We start from the raw sequence: 7,383 nt of genomic DNA, 5'->3' as shown, positions 1-7,383 counted from the left end.
AAAAAAAAAAAAAAAAAAAAAAAAAAAAAAAAAACTAAGAAAGGGCCTTTGCACAGTATATGAATCCATATGTTTCTTGCCTTAAGTTGGTTTTCTCAGGTACTATGATCACAGTGATGTCCAAGTGACTAATACAGGGGATAATTATTGATAAGTTATAAGGCATAAAATACTTAGAGCAGAATGTGGCCATAGTCTATTGTTACAGTAAATCTCCAATCCCAATAAGACCGTGCAAAGAACTCAGTTACAATATTTATAAGCTGCACACCTAGATTGGGCAGATTTACCACTACACTACTCTATTCCCCAACTGTGAGATCCCTTGCTATTTGTGGCTTCTCCGGTTCTGCCCCACCTTCTTCCCATCTCCTCTTCCAGACTTCCTCTATCTCCCTGTCTCCCCCTCCTCCTTCCTCTCTTTCCCCTCTAAAACTTCCAGCCCCACCTTTCCCTTCCATTGCCCAATCACAGGCTCTAGCCTTGATTTGACCAGTTAAAATGGGGAGAAATCACCTGAGCACGTGAGCCACTCCTCATTGGGGTAGCCCCCTTTTGAGGAAGCAGAATTAACATCACAATAAAAGAGCCCCAGGGCTATCCTCAACCGTCAGTAGTGCTATTGCTGTCGTTGCCTTTGTTGTTAAGAGAATACTCCCGATTTAGGTAGGCTTGAGTTTGTATCCCAGTTCCATTACTTCTTTAGCTGTGAATGGCTTTGTTTGAGGCATCTACCCCTCTAAGCTGGTTTCATATCTGCCAAATGGGATGACTTGATGCACCAATCAGTATAGACGATTCATGTAAAGCTTAGGACCAAAGGCCTGGGACTTTGTGAACATGCGCATGTTGGAAAGGAAGTTACCAGGGGTGCAGCTCAGCATCCCTTTGTCGGTTGAACACTTACCAATCCAGCGAGCACCAGGCTTGGTTTGATCTTACAAGACCCATAAAGCCTTACGCAGAGACTGACTGAGATCCGATACAAAACGCAAGAGGTTTATTGATCCAGCATGCTGGGGTGGTCCTGAAATTGGGATGGAAGCAACCCCGAGTAGTAGCTAAAGCACTCATCTTTTATAACATTTTTTTAGAGCAGTTCTCAGTCACAGTTTAGGGATGGCAGTTTATCATTGGTTAACCTTTAACCGAATTAAGAGGGCAGACTTAAGGACCGGAGACATTGTGTGGGCTTTTCTAAACAATCAGATGACTATCTATCTCTTAGCGGGTAAACTTAAGGACCAGAGGTATTGTGTGGGCCTTTCTAAAGAATCAGAGGACTATCTCTTAGAGAGTAAACTTAAGGACCGGAGGCAAATTCTGGGAAAAGAACATCTTGACATTTCCTTAACGTTTTACAACAGTGGTCATTTTGAGCTACCACAAATCTTACAATCTGTAGCACTGCAGCACTAGATAAAGCAGATGTGGTTGTGCTTATCCGTGTCTCAGCTCTTGGGAGGTGAAGGCAGAAAGATGTGGACATTCAAGGTCATTCTCTGAGACATAGCAAGTTCAAGGCCAGATTATGACTTGCACTCACTATGACATATGCATGTCTCACTAAATAAATAACTGGCAAGTTTTTTAAAATTAAAAAGAAGTGACCCATAATCATAGTCCCATATGATAACAATCTGACAACTATATTTTTAAGATATTTTGGGATCTCTCCAGTCTCATAATTTTGTGTTCATTATGTAATACTCCCTTTATTGAAAATAATGTAGATTTTGGACTCAGTTTTAATATGCATTGGAATTTTAGCTCTCCTTCTTAGCAGCGTGAGGGCATAGACCATGAAGCAATTCCCCTGAGTTCAGTGTCCTTCTCTGTAAAATGGGCCTAATAATATCTATTTTTCAGGTATCTTGCAAGGACTACATATATTCACATTCACTATAACAAGTTGTTAAATGTATAAATAAATGTGAGGGGTGTGTGTGTGTGTGTGTGTGTGTGTCCATGTGAGCACAAGTGCCTAGGGAGGCCAGAGAGGAAGTCAGATCCCAGGAGCTGGAGTTACAGGATGTTGTAAACCACCTACTGTGGGTTCTGGGAACTGAACTCTGATCCTCTGAAAGATTACTATGTGCTCTTTTTAGGGGTGGGTGTGGGGAGGGGATTGATACAAGGTCTCACCATGTAGCTCTGGGTGTCCTGGAACTCACTATATAGACCAGGCTGACCTCCAACTCAGAGATCTGCCTGCCTCTGCCTTATGAGCACTGGGACTAAAGGTGTGTCCCACCACTGCCCTGATAGACTCCTATGCTGGAATTACAGACACTGGACTGCCATGCCTGTCTTGTGTGTCTTATTTTTGTTCATTTACAAGCAATATAGATGTATATACTTGTTCTGAAAGAGATCTATCTGTAGCTGGATGACCCATTCTAACCACAATGTTACACAGAACCAATATAATCCTTGGGAGTGGAGTGGGGGGAGGGGACAGTGGGGGGGGGGGAGTATGTGTCCTGATAAACTGATACACCAGGAAAGAGAAAGGGGAAGTCACCCAGCCAAGGGACCTCCCCTTTCCTGCCTGGCTAGGATTTGTTTGTCTTCCACAGAGACTGTTCCCTGCTGATATGGGGGTCTGTGGAGTGTCTAGCTTTGATTGGCATCTTTAGTACAGAGGAAGTGAGGAGCCCCCTTAACTTTCAGCGATTTCCCTCTGGACCAGCAGACTGGAGCCCCTAATAGATTCAGTTTCTGGCGCCACTGGTAAGAGCAGAAAGCCAGGGAGTGAATCCAGAATCATGATGTCAGAGTTAGAAGACCTCAGAGAAGGGAGGGGTAGTAGAGAATTTCAGAGCATGGGCTAAGGAAGCAAGTGAAGATACAAATCCTGGCCCCTATAGTTGATGGCTGCACAGCCTGAGGGAAAGTTCTAGAATCTTGTAAGCCCTCAATTGTTCAGCTGTAAAAGGAGGAGAAGAATATTCCTGACTCGATGTGAAGTGAGAGGATCCCTGTAAAGAAAGTATTGTGCATAGGCCCGAGCCCAGGAGAGCTTAATGTTTGTCAGCCGCTGTTGTTTCTATTTTCTCTAGCTCTGCAATTTCACTTTTACGGTTGAGGCTCCCGATGGCCAGAAAGGAAGCACAGCTCATTAACTGTCCAGCTGACCAGAGCTACTACCCAGCCGCTGCCCGGGGGGGGGGGGGTATGCCAAAGGTGTGTCCTGAGAGATCAAGGTCCTGCAGTAACAGAGCTGAACTTGGAGAGGGATATGGGTATAGCATCAGCCTAGCAGTGGGGTTGGAGCTTTTAGAGGACCACAGTGCCCATACCTCCTCATCCACCCACACAACCTCCCCATCAAGCAATCTCCTGAAGAGGCAAGCTCCTCCTGCTAGAATTATTTATTTCGTAATTAACAAAGGCTGAGGAAGTCCTGTTTAATGTTTTGGCTTGGAGGCTCAGCGTTGAAAGTTTCTAACTGCCCCGGACAAGGGTTTATTGTGGGCTTGCTCTTGCTTGCTGAATCAAATGCATTCTTACTATCCCTAAGCCACTAGGGGCCAGAGGCGAAGTACCTAAGGCAGAAAGTGAGTTTTCCGAGCTCAGAGGACAAAGTGTCCAGCAACGGAGAGGCTTCCAAACTCAAGCTACGGTTCCAGGCTCCATCATGTCCAGACCTCCACTGGCTTTGGAATTGTATTGGCCCCTAAGCATTCAGGGAGGGGTCTGACTCTTCCACTGGTCACACCACGTCCTGGGCAGCAGCCCCAGTTTCTGGTGACCTTCCTGCTGGGCGTTTAGGTTGCGCCTTGCTTTGTTTTCCAGTTTGGTTGCTCGCTGCAGGCGGCCTTTCTCTGCTTCTGGGTGGGAACTGGGGGAGGGAGGGCGCCTCACACCCATCTCCACAGCTGTGTTTACACTTCACTGTTGGGGGAATCTGGGGCCCAATCTTTCCACAGTCCCTCTGTGTCCCCCTCCAACACTTGCTATTTGATATCCCTGGGGGCTTCACAAGGGAGGGTCAGGACATAGGGGTGGTGTCACTATCTGAAGGGATCTCAGATCGGAAGGGAGGAAAGAAGAATACAGAAAGCCCTGATGACCTTCTGAGAAGCCTCATCTCTTTCCCTTTTTACCAGGGATCCAGGACTAACGGGATGAAAGTTCACTTAGAATTTGCCCATCCCAGGAGGAGTGGAACACATGATCTTCCATTTCTAATCACTGGGTTGAACAAAATCTTGCTTTGTGAAGGGGATGAAAGCATACAGAGTGGGGAGCTCTTCTGGGCCTCATTGGGGCCGGTAGTCAGAGACAGAACATGTTAAAACCAATATGATTATACTGAAATACAAGTCAATTAAAGAGGATTTAAGAAAATAGTCCAGTAAATAACACTCTCCTCCAGGGAGCAAGTTGAGCTGGTATTAATCAGTCTACTTGTGTTGCCAGACTCTCAGCCAAGCCAGGCAGAATGGCTGCCAAGGCAAATGAGGCATTGGGTTTCAGAAATTAAACACATAATTTTATTTTTCCGCAATAGGGGAACTTTCAGAAAAAAAGAACCAGTCCTATTAGAGTGCTCGGCACACTGTGTCCAGTTTCTCCTGGCCCCGGAGGCCTCCAATTTAAGAGCAAGATGCACAGTGAGAAGCCAGAAGCAGGCACAGCTATTCCTTTCTCTCTGCAGCTTCCTGGGAGTGGGACAGAGAGGAGAGGGTGGCTGGGGGTGGGGCCAAGAGAGGAGGCTGAGATGCTGGCTTTTCAAAGGTCCAGCTGCTGACCACTGGCCAGCAGATGTCATTGTAACCAGCCCACACCCAACAAAGACCTAAAGGGTTGCAAAAGGAAAAAAAGAGATTTAGAAGAAGAGCTGGCCAAACAAAGGCTGGCTGATGGTATCTGGAAGAACATTGTCAGCTGAGAAAGTGCCTGGTCTCGGGGGTGGGGTGCGGGGGATACCTGGCCCAGCCCAAGAAGAAGGAACACACTGGCAAGCAACATTTTGCCCCATAAACCTCCTTCTGGAGGATAATGTGGAAAGTTGACAAGGATAGACCTTCACTGACGAGGCTTACTTAACCTTGTGGTTAGTGCCATGCCAATTATTGTGAGGAAGAGAGGGGTAAGATTGGGGGTGAAAGAGGAAGACAGCTAGGCTGAATGAGGAGGTGGGACTCTGGCTGGGCTCCCCAACTCTCATCCTCCATAGCCCCATGAATCTTTCCAACTCCCTTTCTCGCCACTTCAGAAACATCCCTGTAGCCGTGCTGCCTCTGCTAGCTCAAATGTGTCTTTCTTTTTGCATCTCAGCTGTTACTTGGCACACCTCCCAAGGCCGGGTCACCTCCCTTGGCTTCAGTTATCAGCGTGTTGGTGGTTCCCAAATTTCTCACTATGTCTCTTGGATATTCAGATCTTCTCAACCCCTCTCTAGATAACACACATTATTTTGAGAAAGTCAGGTATTGCCACAAGAGGATAGAAGGCAAAGAAGCTAGGGCCCCTAGCTCAGCATGCTCCCTGTTAAAAGCTTGGTGTGTGATTTTTTTGACCTCAGTCTCATGTTTTTGCCGCAGTTGTACCCGGTCAAGCACCTCACCTTCTCCAGGCAAGGTGAGGCTGGCCCTTTAGCCCACCCCAGCAATCAATAGAAGCTTATTCCTCTTTGTTGGGGAAAATGTCTGATCTCTTTGGTCAGTGCTGGGTCCTTTCTGCTCCTGAACTGAAATCCAGTTCCTCTGCCTGTGTTCTTGCACATTTGGCTCAATCTTATTTCTATCACTTCAGAGATTCTGTCTCTGGCAACACTTCACTAATTATAAATGCAATGCAATGGGTCTCAAACTTGGCTACATGCTATAATTACTTCAAATGTTTTTACAACGCCGAAAGCCCAGGCTGTCCCTTAGATTGATTATAAGGGAATGCCGAGCAATGGTGGCACATACCTTTAATCTCAGCACTTGGAAGGTAAGAGGAAGGCAGATCTCTGAATTTGAGGCTAGCCTGGTCTAAAGAGTGAGCTCCAGGACAGCCAAGGTTACAGAGAAGAAAAAAGACTCAAAACAACATAAAGGAATACTTAAGTTAATTGGTTATTGGACAAATAGATACAAGAGGAAAACAATAAAATGGCTTTTTTGCTTTTAAATTTATTATCATTATTATTACTACTAGTAGCAGCAGCAGCAGCAGCAGCAGTGGGTGCGCGTGGGTGGGTGGGAGAGCCTCGGCCACTTTTGAGGTCCCAGGATTAACTTTGTAGAGTTGCTTTTCTCCTTTCACTTTTGTGTAGATTGTGGGGATTAAGCCTAGGTCACCAGGTCACCAGGCTTGCACAGAAAGCACCTTTACTTTGAACCAGCTCATTGGCCTAGAAACCCAAAGGTTGGTTTTCCTCTCTCTCTCTTTCTTTTCTTTCTTCTGCCCTTCCCTCCTTCCATCTCTCCTTCCTTTCTGTATTCAGTTATTGAGACAGAGTTTCATTATGTAGCTCTGGCTGTCCTGGAACTGTGTAGACCAGGCTGGCCTTGAACTCATAAAGATCTACCTACCTATTGATAGGTTATTTCTCTGCTGCCAGTGAAATGAGCCAATTCAAGCCAGATTATATTAAAGGCAGTTTTGTTAGGAAGCTGCTCTCTGCCCTCAAGGATTGTGGCTAGGGGAGTTGCCATGGGGAAGTGGGGCTAGGGAGGAAGAGGGAAAGAGAGAAAGGGAGGGAGAGAGGGGGAGAGAGGGAGAGAGAGAGATTGAGCGCGAGCGGGATATCGCCAGCCTGAGAAATGTCTGGATTATACAGGGAAGAACCTCTCTGGAGAAATAGCAGCCCAGCCCCTGGGCTGGAAAGTTCAGGGTTGGGGGCAGGGTATGCCAGGTAGGAACTGAAGGGTTGCTGGGAGAACTTGGAGGCCAGGTCCACTTTGATATGTAAAATACGCACTTCAGTCCATTTTCTGCAGACACCTGCCTCTGCCTCCAAAGTGCTGGGATTAAAGATGTGTGCCACCACTATACTTACCTCCAAAGTTTTTGATAAAAGGAAAAGAATAGTGGGGGCTGGAGAGATGGTACAGTGGATAAGAACAAAGGCGACTTTAAAAGGACCAAGATTTGATCTTCAGTACCTACATGGTACCTCACAACAGTTAGCAACTCCAGTCCCAGGGGATCTGATGGCCTCTTTTGGCCTCCAAGTATGCCCGAAAACACATGGTACAGATACATACACCCAGGCACACACACACACACACACACACACACACACTAAAACAAACAAATGCATCCTTAAAAATTAACTAAAAGTCCGGGCAGTGGTGGTGCATGCCTTTAATCCCAGCACTTGGGAGGCAGAGGCAGGCAGATTTCTGAGTTTGAGGCCAGCCTGGTCTACAAAGTGAGTTCCAG

This window comes from Mus caroli, chromosome 11 (genome assembly GCF_900094665.2).
Source record: "Mus caroli chromosome 11, CAROLI_EIJ_v1.1, whole genome shotgun sequence".
Lineage (NCBI taxonomy): Eukaryota > Metazoa > Chordata > Mammalia > Rodentia > Muridae > Mus > Mus caroli.
This window is presented reverse-complemented; position numbering follows the sequence as displayed.